The 18,458-nt window shown below is 37.1% G+C and overlaps 1 pseudogene; it reads right to left on the bottom strand.

Annotated features, from left to right (window-relative positions):
- Positions 1-10,585: 10,585 nt before the first annotated feature.
- On the bottom strand, positions 10,586-16,404 carry LOC137746830 (G-type lectin S-receptor-like serine/threonine-protein kinase At4g03230; annotated as a pseudogene).
- Positions 16,405-18,458: the final 2,054 nt, after the last annotated feature.

Here is an 18,458-nt window from a genome sequence, read left to right as displayed (position 1 = left end):
TACCTTACAATAATGCTAAGATGCTATCATGAATCAAATGATTGATTGATGTAGAACGATTAGCAATGAAATGGTACTAAAATTACTAAAGCTATAAAATTTATGAATTAGGGTTTTCTCCCCCCTTATTATCATCTCATTCCCTCTCCTTCTCTCATACTTTCCTTTTTGTCTTTTTCTTTATATAAAAAATTCAAATTAAGACGTTGACATAGTTTAATCGTAACCATTTAAATAGGAGGAAAGAGAAAGAAGGAGAGATTAGAAGGAGAAATAATCATACTCCAAAATTTATCCAACCAGTCAAAACCTGTTTCTAATTTCACATATTTCCCCTTTTCATTTTTCTATTCATACCAACATCATTATAAAAGTTGTCTAAAAATCCATATATTTGGAAGCAAACAGTTAGGTAGCGTAAACATATCCTCATTGCAAATTTCAAAGGTCATCATCTTCAATAAATTTTATTTAAATTCATATATATGTTGACAATGTCCAAACTATCACATAAAAACCCTTAACCTATCTCCCATTCAAAATCTTCAACCCCGCCCGAAACCTTTTTTTAAGAACATTCTTGTGAAATTAATGGGCCGTTTGGTATTCAACTTAAATCCAGATTTTAAGCTCAAAATTAGTTTTTGAGTGTCATGTTAATTCTTCTTTTGTAGAATTGTTTTCAAAAACACAACTCAAAACTAACTCAAGAAAAAGCCTTACTTCCTTGAAACAGAAAAAATGAGAATTTACGATTTTTAGATGACAACCATCCATCTGCTCTCTCTCTCTCTCTCTCTCTCTCTCTCTCTCTTGCATTTCTTTCCCCATATCCTCTCTCTCATTGATAACTCAAACAACTTTGAGAGGACGATCTTCGTCGCAATTAATTATTTTTACAACATGGAAATCCAGTTTGCCATTGATATATACTGCATCGAATATAAGTGAGGTAGTATTTGCGTATATTTTGTCTTTTAAACATATGATAATCTTAGTCTCACGACTTTAGCTAATACCAATTATGAAAGAATTAATCAGCCTTCGCATATTATTTGTGTAGAAGAGTTATGTTGCGTATTTTTATAGCAAAGTAGATTAGCATTCACAAGGCAAGTGATTTTAGTTGAAATGCAGATTCAATTAACTTCCTTTTGCAAAGAAACTTTGAAATGCGAATGAATCTATTGACACGAAAACATATATGGTGTTTCAGTATGAACTTAACCAAGTAATTAGACCAAAAAAGAAGAAGTGCAGAGGCATGGAACTTACATCCCGGACAATGCAAGTATTCCAGTAATTAAAAGGCCTCCAAACTTCTCCCTACCTCTATCTCTCTCAAGAATACATTCATAATTGAGGCGCAATTGATCAATCAGGTGCTGGTGTTGCTACTAAGATTTCATTATCAAGAATACATTCATAATTGAGTCAAATTCGACATCTACACCAAATTTATTTTTGAGGGAACGTGCATAAGTGCCTCCTAGACTTTTTCTGGTTGCGCATCAACCGCCTGAACTTTTAATTTGTATTATTTACCACTTGAACTTTGTATTATTTTTCAAAGTACAATATGTTAACGTGGATGCCACATGGAAAATAAATATTATTAATTAAAGGAAAAATTAGTGTCATGTCCCTAGTTATTAATGTTCATTGACTGAAACCTTATTAGCTTTCAGATTTTGATCCAAGTCTCTAAAATTAATGTAATAATGAATTTACATGTCAGTTACATAATTTTTTAAAATAAAAATTAATAATTGATTTAGGATTTTAATACTCACATCTTTATTAAACTCCTAACTAATTTTCAATTCAAAACATTTCCAAAATAAATAAATAAATTAGAGTAAGTTTGTACCCATTAGCTTTTTATAAAATGTTATCAGTTTTTTAATCTTATATCACTAGTAGAAAAAACAGCTTACGCGACGATATTTTGCGCGACAAAAAATATTTTGTCGCACAAGACGTACTTTCACAACGGAAACAAAATTTCGTCGTGAAAAATAGACAGGATAGGAAAAAAAATTGTGCAACGAATACTTCTTGTCATTGCGTACTTGTGCGACGAAAAGGGGGCATTTGCGCAACCAATGATTCATCGCGCAAAGTTCCTGTCAGTTTTGACCATTTACTGCAGGTGAATCAGAGGAATCAATACCGCATTTAATACATATGTTTGCACAACAAAGCCTTTGTCAGGCAAAGGTCCTAACCTTCCTATAAATATGTGTTTCTATTGTCCTTATTCTTCACAATTTTGTTCTCCTTATTCTTCACAATTCTGTTCATGATGGGATGGTGGATAAAAACAAGGATGAAAGTGTACGCGACACTAACCTGCATGATTTGAGGGAACATCTTGAGTTTGCGCATGTGATTGCTATAGCGATGGGGAATAATTGTCCCATTGCTGAGTGCCGTTCTTGGAAAGATGTGCCCTGGAATGTGAAAAAGGTTGCAATGAATGAACTATTAGTAAGTGTATTGTTGATGGATCAATAATTAAGTTTGTGAAATTTTTAGTTATATGTTGGAATTAATTATTTTCATGTGTAACAATGTAAGTATACTCTTGATGATGATACGAACGAACAATTGATGAAGTTGATGGATGATGCATTGGAGGGATGTTACAATCGGTGGCGTTATGAAGTCTTGTGGAATGGACCAGGACCATCAAAATAATAGTGTTAAATTTATGTTTTGTATGACAATATTTAAATTTAAGGTTTTTTTTTTTTTTTTGTAAGTTATGTATTTGGACTTAATTAGGTTTCAATTCATATTGGGTTTTTTTATTGAGACCTAATGTAAGCACCCTATCCTCGGTTCATATGTGTTTTCAATCTTTAATGAATATCGTACTTATGCTCAAAATAATTTTATGGATTAAGGCATTAATTATTTATAGAATAAATATTTAAGGTATTAATTATTTATAGAATCATATTTCAGGTATTAATTATTTATAGAATCATATTTCAGGTATTAATTATTTATAGAATAAATATTTAAAGTATTAATTATTTTTAGAATAAATATTTAAGGTATTAAATATTTTCTAAATATTTGTTTGTAATTATAAAGTTTACGTAAACATAGATATATATGTTTACGTAAACTTTATAATTACAATCATTTCATTTGTCGCTAAATATATTGCAAGACGCTATGTTCATCGCGTAAGATGACTTTGCACAACGAATACAGATGCTTGTCGTGCAAAGTATGGTCAAACTATGTTCAAACCTACCCATTTATTGCGCATTTACGACGCATTTTGCGCAAGAAATGGGTTCGTCACACACCAGACTTGACATTCTTTATCTTTTGTTATAAAATAAAAAAACAATGTCATTTCTCACAAATATCATGTATCCATGTCTTATGTTTGATAACAAATATCAAAAGATGTCGTGCAACTAATGAATCACATGACATGGTGTTATCTTCGAACTGTCTTCCTTAAGCTCCTATGTCAGTCTAATTTGATTTAACTACTTGCCTAGTCACGCTTCTTAGGACAGTAGCTAACTTGACAGTCTTAGATAAATGTGCTAAAGTAGCATTCATTAAACCTCATCTTTCTAACATAAACTTTAGTTGAAAAGGCATGAGGGTTGAATCGTATAGATTCCTTGTGGTTCACACAGTGATTGAAGCAGGGATCAATTCATCACTCTCATTATCAGTCGGTTATAGCACATACAGTATGATTTGTATGCTATGGTGTATCCTCATTTCAATGAGTGTGTCACATGTCCATTAGACATACATCATACAAATCTTAGTCTAGTCGCTACACAAGCGCCTAACCAGAGTCTTCCAGCCTAATCGCCTTCTCAGCACCCACCTGGATACTCATATCCGGCTTTACAAGCTTCAACATGAAACAAATCTCATGCTCGACTTCTGTTAAGTCTCATTTTAGACATTTCTAAGGTGACGTTTACCTTGTGCATATTGGTACGTTCAACATACACGTGTTCGGTCTCGTAGCCCAATGCATTGAGGACACAAATGTCTCATCTTAATCGTTATCTTAGCACCAGGCGAATCGTTCATGTGAAAAATGGATTCTAACTTGGTGACACTCGTAAAGATGTGTAAACAATCAGTTCAAAAATAAATAAATATGAAATGAAAAACTTCAATGCCTTTTTATTCAATAATAATGTCAAATACAAAGAAAAACACATCAAACCCTACATAAACCCATATTCTTTACATGAGTCAGAAACGAGTTTCTAATTATGGGTTTGGTTATGGGATCAGCGAGCATATTGGTGGTCGAGATATGTTTCAACACTACTTCACCCTTGGTAACCTTGTTCCTAAAGAAATGATATCATGTATCGATATGCTTAGATTTGCCATGATACTTAAGATCTTTAGTGTATGCTAAGGCTGAAGTACTATCACAGTAGACAAGTACAGCTTCTTGAGCATAAGTCGTAACTTCCATCTGTTATATAAACCTTTTTAGCCAAATAACTTCTTGAACAACTGATCCAAGGGCAACATATTCTGACTTCATTATGGACAGAGCAATACAAGTTTGTTTCTTGCTACACCAAGAAACAATTCCACCTCCAAGGACAAAAGCATAGCCTAAGGTGGACTTGCGCTTGCCCAATCTGCATCACCATATCCTCTCAACTTCAGATCCCCTTCATGGTAACATAGGGCTAAATCTTTTGTTCCTTGAAGGTATCTCATAATCTTCTTGAAGGCTTACCAGTGAGCTTGTCTAGGATTACTTTGATACCAGCTTACCATGCCCACGGCATGGCAAATGTCCGAACGTTTGCAAAACATCACGTACATCAGACTTCCTACTACAAAGGCATAGGGGAAGTTTGCCATTTGTTCTTTCTCTTTCTTAGTCTTTAGACACTGTTCTAAGGACAATATCGCGCCTCTTTCCAGAGGAGTGTCTATGGGTTTGGAGTTCTCCATCTTAAATCGTTCAAGTACCTTCTTAATGTAAGTCTCTTGAGACAAACTTAGAAATTTCTTTGAGCGATCTCTCGTGATCTTAACTCCAAGAACATAATGTGCTTCACACATATCTGTCATCTCAGAATGGGATGACAACCATGCTTTCGTTGTTTCTATAGAGGTTTGGTCATTTCCCGCTATTAAGATGTCATCAACATACAGAGAAAGTATAAGAATACTTTTCCCAGATTTCTTAAGATACACATAGTGGTCTTCCTCAATCATCTCAAAACCAAATGAAGTGATTGAATTATGGAATCTAATGTTCCACTGTCTAGACACTTGCTTGAGGCCATATATGGAACGTTTTAGGCGGCAAACTCTTGGCCTCTTGTCCTCGAAGCCTAGAAGTTGATCCATGTATATCTCCTCGTCTAGTTCTCCATTGAGAAATGTTGTCTTAACATCCATTTGGTAAAGTTACAAATCTAGTTGAGCAACAATAGCTAAAATGAGGTGAAAATAGGCAAACCTCACCACAGGGGAGAATATCTCTTCATAGTCTACACTTAATTGCTAAGTGTATCATTTCGCCACAAGGCGTGCCTTATATTTGCCAATTGAACCATCCACCTTGCGTTTGATTTTTAAAACCCATTTTTTTCCAATAGTTTTACGCCCAGACGGAAGGTCAACTAACTCCCAAACAATATTTTTGTCCATGGAGCTCATCTCTTCCTCCATTGCAATTATCCACTTTTCTTTGGATTTTGAAGACAATGCTTCTTTATAAGAAGAAGGTTCGTCTTCCACTAAAGATATGAAAATGCAGGTCTCCCCATTAACCTCAAAATGACATGTGGGAATGTGGCATCTCTTGCTTCTTCAAACTGTGTGACCTTGAATTTCAAAGGGTACGTTCCCATCATTGGGCGTATTCTCTTGAGTGTTTATAGATACATTACTCCCACTGGGTTGTGTACTCCCACATCATATTAAGCGACCATCAGATTGGAAATTAATTCCCTTTCTTCGCTTGAAGATGTTACGAGTTCTTCATCTTTCTCCAACTCATGGAGATCAAGGTTTTTGACAGTATCACCAAGTTTTGAGAAGTCATTCTCTATGAATTCCACATCATGTGAATCAATCTCGGTTCTTCTTCCATCTAGATGTTCACCATACATCACATAACCTTTCGGGTTTTCATAATATCTTATAAAGATATGTCTATTTGTTCTAGGACCCAACTTTCCAAACTTATATGATTGATTATGAACAAATCCAGCACAACCCTAAGGACAAAAATTACCCAGATTAGGTTTTACATCATTCCAAAGTTCATATGGGGTTGAAGGAACCATCTTTGAAGGCACACGGTTAATTATATATGTCACAGTCAATAATGCATCAACCCAGAAAGATATGGGGAGATTTGCCTACACCATCATAGACCTGACCGTGTCTAATAAAGTTCTGTTTCTCTTTTCAACAACACCATTTTGTTATGGCATGTAATGAACATAAAGTTGTGTGTGTATCCCCTTACTTTCACAAAAAAACTTTGAATTAGTCAAACCAATACTCGCATCCACAATTAGTGCGAAGAGCTTTTATAGTCTTCCCTTTTTTATTCTCAACCTCAGCTACGAAGTATTTGAAACAATCTAAAGCTTCATAGCGATGAGCGATCAAGTACACATAACCATATCACGTGTAATCGTCAATCAAAGTCAGAAAATAAAAGGCGTCATTATGGGCCTTCACATTCATTGGTCCACAGATGTCAGAGTGAATTAACTCTAACGGTTGAGTAGCTCGAACAGCCTTTCCAAAAGGTTTTCTAACTGCTTTGCCAGCTAAACAAGGCTCACATATAGGCAGATTAACATTAGTGAGTGACCCCAACATGCCTTTTCTAACAACCTTGTCATTCTATCTTGCCCTATATGCCCTAGTCTAGCATGCCATGTTTCATAGTTAACATGTTTAATAATAGTTACTAAAGAAGTAGAAGAACAAGAATCAATCAAATCCAACAAATAAAATCATTCTTTATTGAACCATATCCAATTTCAACTTGATCCAAATAGATCACAAGTCTACACGGGCTTAAGTAAAAACAATATCCTTCATATAAAAGTGCAGTAATTGAAAATAAATTAAATTGCATTCTAGAGGCGTGCAAGACACCATGCAGAAGCAGTTGACACCCAGTGATTAGTTGAAGTCGATACGAACCAACTCACAAAGCTTTTGTACGACTTCGTTCACCCACGTACACCCATTGTGACTTTGCTGGAAAGCGTTGATAATTTTCAAACCCCATTTTATCTTGCGTCATATGTTTGTTTGCTCTTATGTCTACAATCCAATTGTCAGACGCGTGAGCAACATGTATATGCGAACATACAGAAGCAATGACAGATTTAGGGTTAAGGATTACCTTTCTATTTGGCCTAATGCAATTACGAAAGAAGTGTCCCTTTTTTTTACAGTTAAAGCATGTTGACTTGGATTCATCTTTCTTGTTACGTTTACCTCTGTGGGCCTTGATCTAATTAGAATTAGGAGCAAGCTTTGCATCCTTTTTCTCAGACTTGGTTTTACCTTTTCCTTTGAATTGGTTATCCTTTTTGGACTCACCTTGAGTTAAAAGGGCAGTACTCTAGGTCGCCACTCGGTGCTTACCTTCCAGTTCAACATAACGCGAGATGTCTTGAAAGTTTTTAATTTGATCATTGTGCATCATGATTTGTTTAAGGGCATCGCACAAGTATGGAAGGGACCTAATTTTTAGCTTGGAATTGTTGTTCATCGGTGATGATACTCCCAGCAGCTTTCAAATCTCATATCATGTTAGACATCTTCCTAAGATGTTTAAATACAAAGTGCTTAGGATCCATCATGTAAACCTCAAACTTCAACACTAGACTTCTCAGCCTAGTAGTTGAGGTTCCACCAAAAGCAAATTTTAGCTGGTACCACATCTCCTTGGTGGTCAAATACCCTTCATACTCACCAATAAGATCATCATACATGCTGCTTAACATAGTAAATCACGCACTTCGATCTTTCTTGAACCAAGATTCATAAGACATTACTCTAGTCGTATGTTGAGCTGCAATGGTTCCATCTCTCTTAAGATCATGCTCATCCACCGAAGCCTCCAAATGCTCCAAGAGCTCTTGTTCATTAAGAAGATATTGGATCTTCCTATGCCAAATATCATAGTTGGTTCCAACCAGCTTTTCTCCTTTGGTCAAATCAGCAACAACATTTTTGGCAGCCATTTCTTTGTACAAGGGTGAAATAATTTTGACATTATTAATTACACATCTTACATTTATTTATTTCAAAAACTCATTAGAAAATATTTCACCTTTTCTCCTATGTTGAAATTGAAAAATCTGCTAAGTCACTCGTAATTACCATTCAATTCTAAGAGTCAAGATCATATTTTCTAATTATTTTGCAAAATAAATCTTATTTAAACATTATTATGTTTTAAGCTTATCCATTTTTCATGCAACATCCAATTGAGTGCACAATGATTAGGGTTTTTAGACAATGGCTCGACATGTGGGCCTTCGTAAGTGCGGCCAAGTCAAATCCGGGAGGGGTGGCAGCGCGAAGCTTTTAAAAACCGAACCTCTTTGACACCCAAAGTGTCTCCTTAATGATTTTCCCAGACACCACATCGAATAAAAGGTGACCATTAGTGAACCCCAGTCTAATTTCATTATTTTTTATTAATTAGGTAATCCTTTTTAATTATTCTCCTAAAGACTATTCCTTTCTAATTTAAAATGCTCAATCAACATGAGCAAATTTGATCGACATTATCTCTTTTTGATTTTTCTAAAATCTTGGCATGTGTTGGATATTTTTTAAAGGTTAATTAAGAACGTTTTAAATTAAAAACGTCTCTGATACCAAACCTAAATATACACTTACGTAGGTTAGTGAACCACAATGATTCACTCGCATGTCGTGTCCCAAAAACACAGCCCACGCGCCACCCAAAGCGACGGTGCAAAATTAATTAAATTTTTTTAATAATTAATTTAATATTGTTCGTATCCACTCGCTGTGGGTGGCGTGTGACACACACACATGCGCCGCCTTCTGGCGATCTGATGCTATTCTTTTGACCTCCGTTGGATTGAACTCCTTGAGATGAATCCAATAGTGTAGCTAACATCCATGAAAAGCCTAGCATTGTACTCGTACTTGCTTAGGCTGAGAGTGGAAGAGATGAACCATTGCTCATCATCTTTTTCCAAAAAAAAAACTGAAATTTCTAGATTTTTCACTCTCGCAATGCCTGTTTACAGAGGCCATAACTTAGTGAATATGCATCTATTTTATGCGTATTTTATGTCATTAGAAAGATCAAATTATCATCTACAATTAAGTCTTCTTTGGCGAATTCCAAAAACAACTCTAACCGCATGAAAAAAAAAAAGTCTCAAAAACCTTGGAAAAATTCGTTTTTCATGTTATTACGAAACTAGGGTTTCAATTATCTATCTAACCACTTGATTTTTCTTTACCAAATTTTAAACAATCTCATATGAATGTAAAGAACGTAACCCAGAAAAAATAAGCATGGCAAAAACGAAAATTTTAAAGACAAGCATTCATGGCATATATATATCTCTCATGCTTTAATGCGAGGAGTATGTGAGTGGCTCTGATACAACTGTTGGAAGACTATAAATAAATTCGAAATGACGTGTGTACCTTTATGCGGAAGCTTGAATCTCAACACGCTCCTACAAACACGAACAACTGCTTTGACCATCCGTGCATGTCTAGTCACAAGTCATCGAGTTGGCTACTGTATGTCAAGTTGCCCCTTGGTTTTCGGCTCCCAAAACCTAGAGTTGAAAGCGATAGCTCTAAAGACCTAACTAGAATATTTGAACTGTGGAAAAACTTGTGTTTATTTTGTTCTCTCTTCCCCAAAGCCTCCTTGTACAGTGGTTGGGAAGAGTGTACAAAGACTTAAAAGCTCATGAAAATCCCAAGTATATTCTAATATGAATATCTCCTGATTTCATAATATCCTCATGTAAGTAGAATATCCTTTGATATTTATTTATCCCATAAGATAAATCCTACAACAAGCTACCCCTACTTTGTGGTACACCCAGAGCTGAGAACTGACATGTTCTTTTGTCTTGGTCTAGTGAGCATGAATACTCCATTTTTTCGCCGTATCATATACAAATACAAGTCAAATACACGAGGATACACACTCATATGGGTGATATATATGCGACGCGGAGATATTATATGGGAACACAAAAATTTCGCTAAAAGGTCTCTTGCGTAATTTTTCCTAATCAAGTATCATTTTATCCCAGCCTATAGTTTGTAAAGACACGTACTTTACATGCACAGCATATACACATATATACGTTCAATTCTAGTTTATTTACGTACAACTCAAAAAGTAACCTAATATTTTGATTTAAATTCAACGTACAAGTATTGATTATACACCCATATTCTTTTTTTTTTTCTTTTCTAGTTTCATACTTTTATATATATATTAACTACTAATTAAGTGACAAAAAATGATAATCCTGGTTCTTGTAGTAAAAATTAAATACAAAGTGTATTAGGGACGTACCAAATTTAAACAAAATGATAATCCAACTACAGTGTTTGTGTTTGTCTGAGTTTCCTTGCCTCCAACAATCCTCGCCAAACCGAAATGTTGTTGGTTTTCAAATCTCTATGAATGATCCTCAATCTGGAATCTTGATGAAGATAAAGAAGTCATCGAGTGATTCCCAAAATGATGCTAAAACACATCTCCTTGTTGAGAAACATGCTTTTTGTATGATCTTGCAGAATTTCCATTTTCCTCAATCAAGAAACCATATATCATGCAGTAAAAGCTAATCAAAAGAGGTGTAGGAAAGAACCAAATATAAAGAAGTCTAAACTTTTGTTAGGCATGTACTCATAGAGTAAGATCTTTTCTTCTCCTTTCATGCAATAGCCCTTAAGTCGAACAAGGTTTCGGTGTTGAAGTTTGGCAATCAGCACCACCTCATTCCTAAATTCCTGCAACCTTGTCCTAAAACCCTAGATAGCCTTTTCACCACAATTTCTTGGCCTCCGAGAAAAATTCACTGGCAACAAAATCCTTATACATATAAATTTACAAGTAACCACAACAGATAAACATTATTGACAAACAAGTGTTGCTATATTAGGTGATAAGAGTGCTAAGAAATGGTAAACTGTTTAATTACCTTGTAAACGGGCCCGTATCCCCCTTGTCCAAGCTTGTTTGCATTTGAGAAATTATATGTAGCGTCTAGTATTGTTTGTTGGGAAAAATTTAGAGTACACAACTTTAACACAAGCGTTGGAGAGACAATACAAGTAAACAAATTACTTGTATTACACAAACAAAATATTATAACACAAACTATCAAGGACACTCTTAAGAAGCTATGACACTCACTCACTTTCTAGAGACAAACTCTAGACCACTCACACTCTTACAAGACTACTCTTTCTTCTCACTCTCACTTGGTTGCTTGCTTGTTTGATTGGTTACTTGATTGGTTGCTTGCTTGCATTACTCCATTACATATTTATGGACTTGCCAAGCCGACTTTCTAAGTCGGTGGAATGGACTTATTTCATCCTAGCATTGTTCTAGGCTTTTCTACAATCAGCCCACTGACATGGGCTTTGCATAACAACCTCACAATTGTACAATAGCTAGATGTTTCTAGCTAGTGATCCATCAACATATCCATGCAAGAAGTTTCTAGCATTTGCATGGATCAAACTTTTAGCCTATCATCATGGGCCAGATATCATCTTGGGCCAAGGAAAGATTACACTTCAACACAAACACCAATTGGGCTGGTGTTGATCTTCAACACTCCCCCTCAACACCAGCTCATTCTTTTCTCCATGCTGAGTTGGCAACGAAGCTTCTTCTTGAACACTCATTTGCATGATATGGGTTTCACATCTCTTTGCTTTGGCACTAGATTCCAAGCTTGATTTAGCTCTACTGCAGTGACCTCTTCTCCCAACTTTAAGCCACTCAGGTTCAACTGTTTCTTCTTCTATAGCTGCGTTGGCGTATTTAGGATTTTGCTTCCTGATTCTTGTTGACCTCCTTAGTTATAATTGTGGAGTTGATACTTCCACTTCACTAGGTATATCTTCTTCTGGTTGTTAATAAACGCCAGCTTGCCAAGGGTTTTGGCTGCTTGCTCAACACGATCACCATCAAGTGAATCCCCAGACTCATCTGGTCTCGACTGGATTCGAACAGTTTGCTCCCCCATCTTTTGTTATAGCTTATCTTCAATCTCTCTCGAATCAGGCAACGCCTCATTTTCTGAGGACCACCAAGAAGATGCTTCATCAAACACCATATCTCTTGATGTGTAACACTTTTCATTCGTAAGATCACAACATTTCCACCTTTTTCTTTGGCTGTCGTATCCCATAAAGATACATCGGACTGCCTTTTTGCCAAACTTGCTGCGTAAATGACTTGGAACAAATACGTAGCACACACAACCAAAGACTCGAAAGTAACTAACTGTAGGTTTCATATCCCACAGTTTCTCAAAGGATGAGACAAATTCTAACATGGGTTGAGGAAGCCTGTTGATCACATGAGCTGTAGTTCTCATTGCTTCAGCCCAAAACCTTCCTAGTACATTCTTGGCATGGAGCATACTTCAACATATCTCTGCAAGATGTCGATTCTTTCTTTCCACTACACCATTATGTTGTGGTGTATTGGCACAGGTGAACTGGTGACGTATTCTACATTCTCGTAAATACTGGGAAAACTCATTCGAGGTATATTCTCCTCCATTATCCGTGCGTATACAACGAATCTTCTTTCCCACTTCTCCTTCAATTGTCTTCTTAAACTCTTTAAATTTTGAAAATGTTTCAAATTTTTCTTTCATAAAGAAAACCCACACATACCTGGAGAAGTCATCAATGAACGTCACCATGTACCGCATCCCACTTATCGATGGTTGCCTGACAGGCCCGAACACATCGGAATGAACCAACTCCAAAGGCTCTTTTGCTTTAAACTTTGACTCTTCGTATGGTAGTTAATGTGCTTTACCATATTGGCATCCTACACAAACCGTGTATGTTCTCATGTCAAGCTGAGGTAGCCCCTTAAGCATTGACTTCATCATCATCACACTTAGCTTGTGATAGCTAACGTGGCCTAATCTTATGTGCCATAAATCTGCTGTCTCATTCTTCCTTGTTTTGTCTACGTATGCAGTTTCTGCTGACATTACATAGACTGACTGCAGTCGCCGTCCTTCCATTGTTGGCGTCCCTAAGATCTTGAGGTGTCGATACACCTTTACATTTCATGGACCAAACAAGACATAATTTCCCAATAATGTCAGTTGAAGCACTGAAAGTAGATTTTTCTTCATACCTAGAACATGGTAGACATCTTGAAGCTGCACATGATTAGTGTTGTATCGGGGCTCAATTACTGTCTTACCAATGTGAGCAATCGGTAGCCTCGAGTCGTTAGCCGTCACCACTAAGTGGCCTCATTTGTACTCAGTCAAACTTTCTAACTTTTTCTCATCACCTGTCATATGGTTTGAGCAGCCTGAATCCACGATCCAATCATTCTGGTAGTCAATCGACTCTGGACTTATTGTTGTGAGAGCTGACTCTTGCTTCTCCACAGCAACGGATGCTTCAGCGTCCCATTCTTCCTCCAGGGCTAGAGACACAACGATGTCCCAATCATCTTCACTTTTCTTCTTTGAGTTGGCGATGTTACTTTCTATAGACCTTTTGGACCAGCAATCCTTCGCCATATGGCCTTTCTTTCCACAATTGTAGCACTTGCCCTCAAATCTTTTATTATTCTAGGACTGACCACGGTTGCCGTGATACTTCAGAGTTCCCCCTGGCCAGAACCTTTCGCCTTATCACCATTTGTTTTAGATCCTCCACCAATATGCTGCTTAAAGCTGCCTTTACTTTTGGTGTAGAGCACTTCCTCCTCACCTTTTGACGAGACCCCTCCCATTTGCTTTGCCAAAGTTTCTTGATCGGCAAGCAAATTCTCAAACTCAACAAGTGATTGTTGGGTCGGCCATCCTTGTATAGTGGCAACGAAGCCTCGATATTCGGGTCTCAATCCTTGGATAATTATTCTTTTTATCCTGGATTCTACAATGGCAGCATTAGGATCTAATTCAAAAATTTCATGGCAAATAGACTTTACCTTGTGGAAATGTTGTGCAATCGTCATTTCCTTTTGGGCCACTGATAATAGCTCATTCTCGAGAAGCTGCAATCTTGTATAGTTCCTCTTTGAAAAGAGTGCGGCAAAGGTGCCCCCCGCTTCTTTCGATGTCTTGGCCTTCCATATGTGCTCCAACATGTCATCTTCAACTGTAGTTTTTAAGGCAAACATGGCCTTACCTGCCTTGATCTTCCACTTCCTCAAAGCGCCGCTAGTGTCTTCTTCTGGCTGTGTACCTTTATTACCGCCAGCGACATCCCAAAGATCTTGGCCTTGTAGGTAAGACCCCATACACGTCGCCCACGTGTTGTAATTTTTGTTGTTCAACTTCTTGATTCCTCCAACAACTTGAAGATATCCCATCCTGTCAGCAGAGCGCCGAACAAGATTAACCAATAATCTTGCGAAGTACTAAACTTCTCACTATTCTCAAAAGCTTCAATAGAGACAGTCCCTAATTGTACCGCTCTGATACCAATTCTTGGGAAAAACTTAGAGTACACAACTTTAACACAAGTGTTGGAGAGACAATACAAGTAAACAAATTACTTGTATTACACAAACAAAATATTACAACACAAACTATCAAAGACACTCTTAAAGAGCTATGACACTCACTCACTTTCTAGAGACAAACTCTAGACCACTCACACTCTTACAAGACTACTCTTTCTTCTCAATCTCACTTGGTTGCTTGCTTGCTTGATTGGTTGCTTACTTGCATTACTCCATTACAAATTTATGGACTTGCCAAACCTGACTTTCTAAGTCGATGGAATGGACTTATTTCATCCTAGCATTGTTCTAGGCTTTTCTACAATCAGCCCACTAACATGGGCTTTGCATGACAACCTCACAATTGTACAATAGCTAGATCTGTCTAGCTAGTGATCCACCGACATATCCATGCAAGAAGTTTCTAGCATTTGCATGGATCAAACTTTTAGTCTATCATCATGGGCCGGATATCATCTTGGGCCAAGGAAAGATAATCCAACTACAGTGTTTGTAGCATTCTGGAGACTCTCTTGTGCATCCACTTGAAAAGTCTCCAGAATTCCACTGTTGTAGATACTGGGGTTTGAAACCAGGCAAACATTTGCGCAGAAACGGAATATTATTATCATTGCAGCTGCCAAAGTTGCCGCAAGCATCAAAACACCGCAGTTATCTCTTGGCGCCGACCAATACAAATTCCACTGCTTTGTGGAATCAATCCACATCAGAAACTGTATCTCTGCAGTAATACTAATCACCAACCTTGTATAATTGTATTCTGATCGTGGAGGAATTCCTATGTTTCTATAAGTGGAGTTTGGACTCGGAGAACTGAAAATCTTGGGGGAATTTCCAACAACATATTTCTTGCTAAAATTTGATAGTAAGTAAATAACAGCAGGAAGAATTTGATCGGAGCTGAAAAATGTATCACTTGCCCGTTCTCCGCTTCTCAAGTACAGAATCGATTTTGATTTTGAGATGCCATACTGGTTCACTCCAACTTGATCTTGTTTGAAGATGAATTTCCCGCTTGCTGGGTCATCTTCGCCTCTCCACGAAGTCAACTCCAAGCTTTTATCAATTTCCATCCCAGGAATGAATGTATCGGTTGGACTTTGAAAGCTCTGCCACAGAAAATTCACTGCCAACTTATCATCGCCAGTACTGCTTAGAACAAGGTTCCGGAATCCATGAGCGTCGCAGTCTGCGTTAAAGAATTGAATGTTTCAACCTCCGTTGACCAGTAACTTTTTCCGGCAGTATCCAACACATGGAGGTTACCATCTTGGAGTGCAAGAAATCCGGTACTCGTGGAGTTGAGGACTGGGTTTTCTCTGTTGGCAACCCATACCACTGTCCTCGGACTCAGTTGGTGATACCATATGCCAACATATCTCTGAGTCCCTTGAGGTGAAGGGCTAAAGAATCCGAGTTCAAATCTTCCTCCAGATGAAACAAGAGTTTCTGATTCAACATCGTCGGTAATTGGAGTGTCGTGTGTTATTGTATCTCAAGCACAGCAAAATGGGTGAGATGAGCACAACAAGACTGCTACTGCATACGAAACGAAGATGGAAAACAGCATGCGATTCGCAAACCGTGCAATGACGTAATTTGATGTTGTTAACCTCCCTCTGAGAAACATCATTAAGGAGGCTACTGCTACCAAGATCGTGTCGTGATCTTTTCCATCAGCATTTAGCAAGAAGTACGTAATATATTACCAGCATGCAAATAAACTCTCTCAGACTGCAACTTTTTGTCCCATAAGCCATTTTACTAAAACAGATTAACATCAGATTGGCAACTTAATTAACAAATATCGTAGAGAATAATGAATTTACATACCGGCCAGAGCAGAAAATGTTAATCCTGCAGCAATCACTCAATGTTGGATGGTTGAAGAGTAGTTGGCCCAATGTGGAACTTTCTCTCGTTCCCTCTAAATTATTCTGTAAATTGCTTCGTCATATCCTCTTCTTCAACTACTAATATGGAGAGAATATAGAGCTAAGCTATGTACAATCCAAAAGGCAAAAGCAAAAACTCATAAAGTTAATTATATCTGACTCTAAACGCGGTGGTGTGACGACCCATCTTTAATTTCTTGTAATTTCATTTCTTGAACTTGTAAAACAAAAATGTCCTTGTTAGGTTAAGTGAAACCCTGCGTGCACGTTTGAGCTCAGTGCATAATTTGTCTCTTTTCTTACTATTTTGAATTGTACTCTTCATTATGAACATGTGAATGCAAACAAAACCCAAATCAAACTTGTAACGAGAAAATTATGTTATTTAAAGTTCGATAACAACTGATAAGTTTGTATGAGGGATTGTATGAAACTCTTGTTAAAACGTGTCGGTGGAAACTGTTTTAGATATGGAAAGCATCTGATTGGCTTTTGAATTTTGTTGTTTCGTGGGACAAACTTTTCTTTAATTAAATCCGGACTTTTCCCTGTGGTGAAAGATCACATTCATATTGCTAAATGGCTATAGTTTAATATTATATAAACTGAGTTCAATGATTGAAAAGTAGCAAATGCAAATTATAGTACCAAAAATAAAAAAAAGTAGCCGCAAAGTCCAGGTCGTCGTGCTTTTGTAGACTCTCATAAAAATGAGAATCGCAACAATTTGTATGACTCCTAATTACTCACAAATGTATGAGCCAAACACAACAATTGAAAACCATGTGAATGCTTTTGGTTGGGGCGAGGAAGTCTTCGTTCAAGAGAAGACATGATCACTGCCACAAGCAAAGTTGAAAGAAGGTCTTGACTTTGTGGGTTGCATGCAATTGTGCATGCTTTCTTTTCTATGCATTAAATGGCAAATGGAGAAACCGTTTATAATTTTACAACTTTATTAATTCTAAAGAAGTGAATTGATAAAAATACTCCTTGAGGTGATATTGTTGACTTTTGTTGATCATCTTTTCATGATGTGTATAAGCTACTATTTTATCGTATTCTCGAAGTACTCGACAGTACGAACGTGTAGGAGCGCAAGTGAAGTCGAAATTGAAGTTATGATGGAGGTTTTACAAAATTACGAATTGGAATAATATTTTTGTAAAAATTATTGTTTATTATTTTATATATTTTTTATAATTATTATATTATTATTTGGGGGATTTATTTAATATTTTAATAATTTTCTGGCCCGTGGAGCCCACACCCGTGCCAAGCTCTCCGCTCATTCTCTTCCGCATGTCCTCTCCTCCACCTTCTCGCTCCTTCTCTTTCAGCCACTCTACTCGAACTCTCCCATCTCTCCCTCAATTATCCCTCACATCCCTTCTTCTTCTGCAACCACCGAGGTCATCACCAACTTGCCGCGCTGGCAAGTTCTCAAACCGTAGAACCACCACAATCTTCAACCATAAACACTTAGGACACCTAGGTCACTCTCGCGACGGTGGCTGCTGCCACTGTTCCTCGTATCTCCAGCGATTTTTCTGGTGAACATCGCACTCCCGACCTTGGTAAGGACTTGCACCACTCTGTTTCGTTATAGTTTTTTATTCCTAGCTTGGTGCGGCAAAGGGAAGAAAAAGAAATTGGAGAATAGACTTGAAGAATTGTGTGTTAATTCCTCAGTCTTTGTGCCTTTATTTATAGTAATAAGGAGGACAGAAACTTGTTTTCCAAGTAATACAAAGTATATTAGGAAAGATCTTCTGGATCCCAAATGATTCCTA

Source organism: Pyrus communis, chromosome 2 (assembly GCF_041283825.1).
Source record: "Pyrus communis isolate YQ-2024b chromosome 2, ASM4128382v1, whole genome shotgun sequence".
Classification (NCBI taxonomy): Eukaryota; Viridiplantae; Streptophyta; class Magnoliopsida; order Rosales; family Rosaceae; genus Pyrus; species Pyrus communis.
This window is presented reverse-complemented; position numbering and strand designations above follow the sequence as displayed.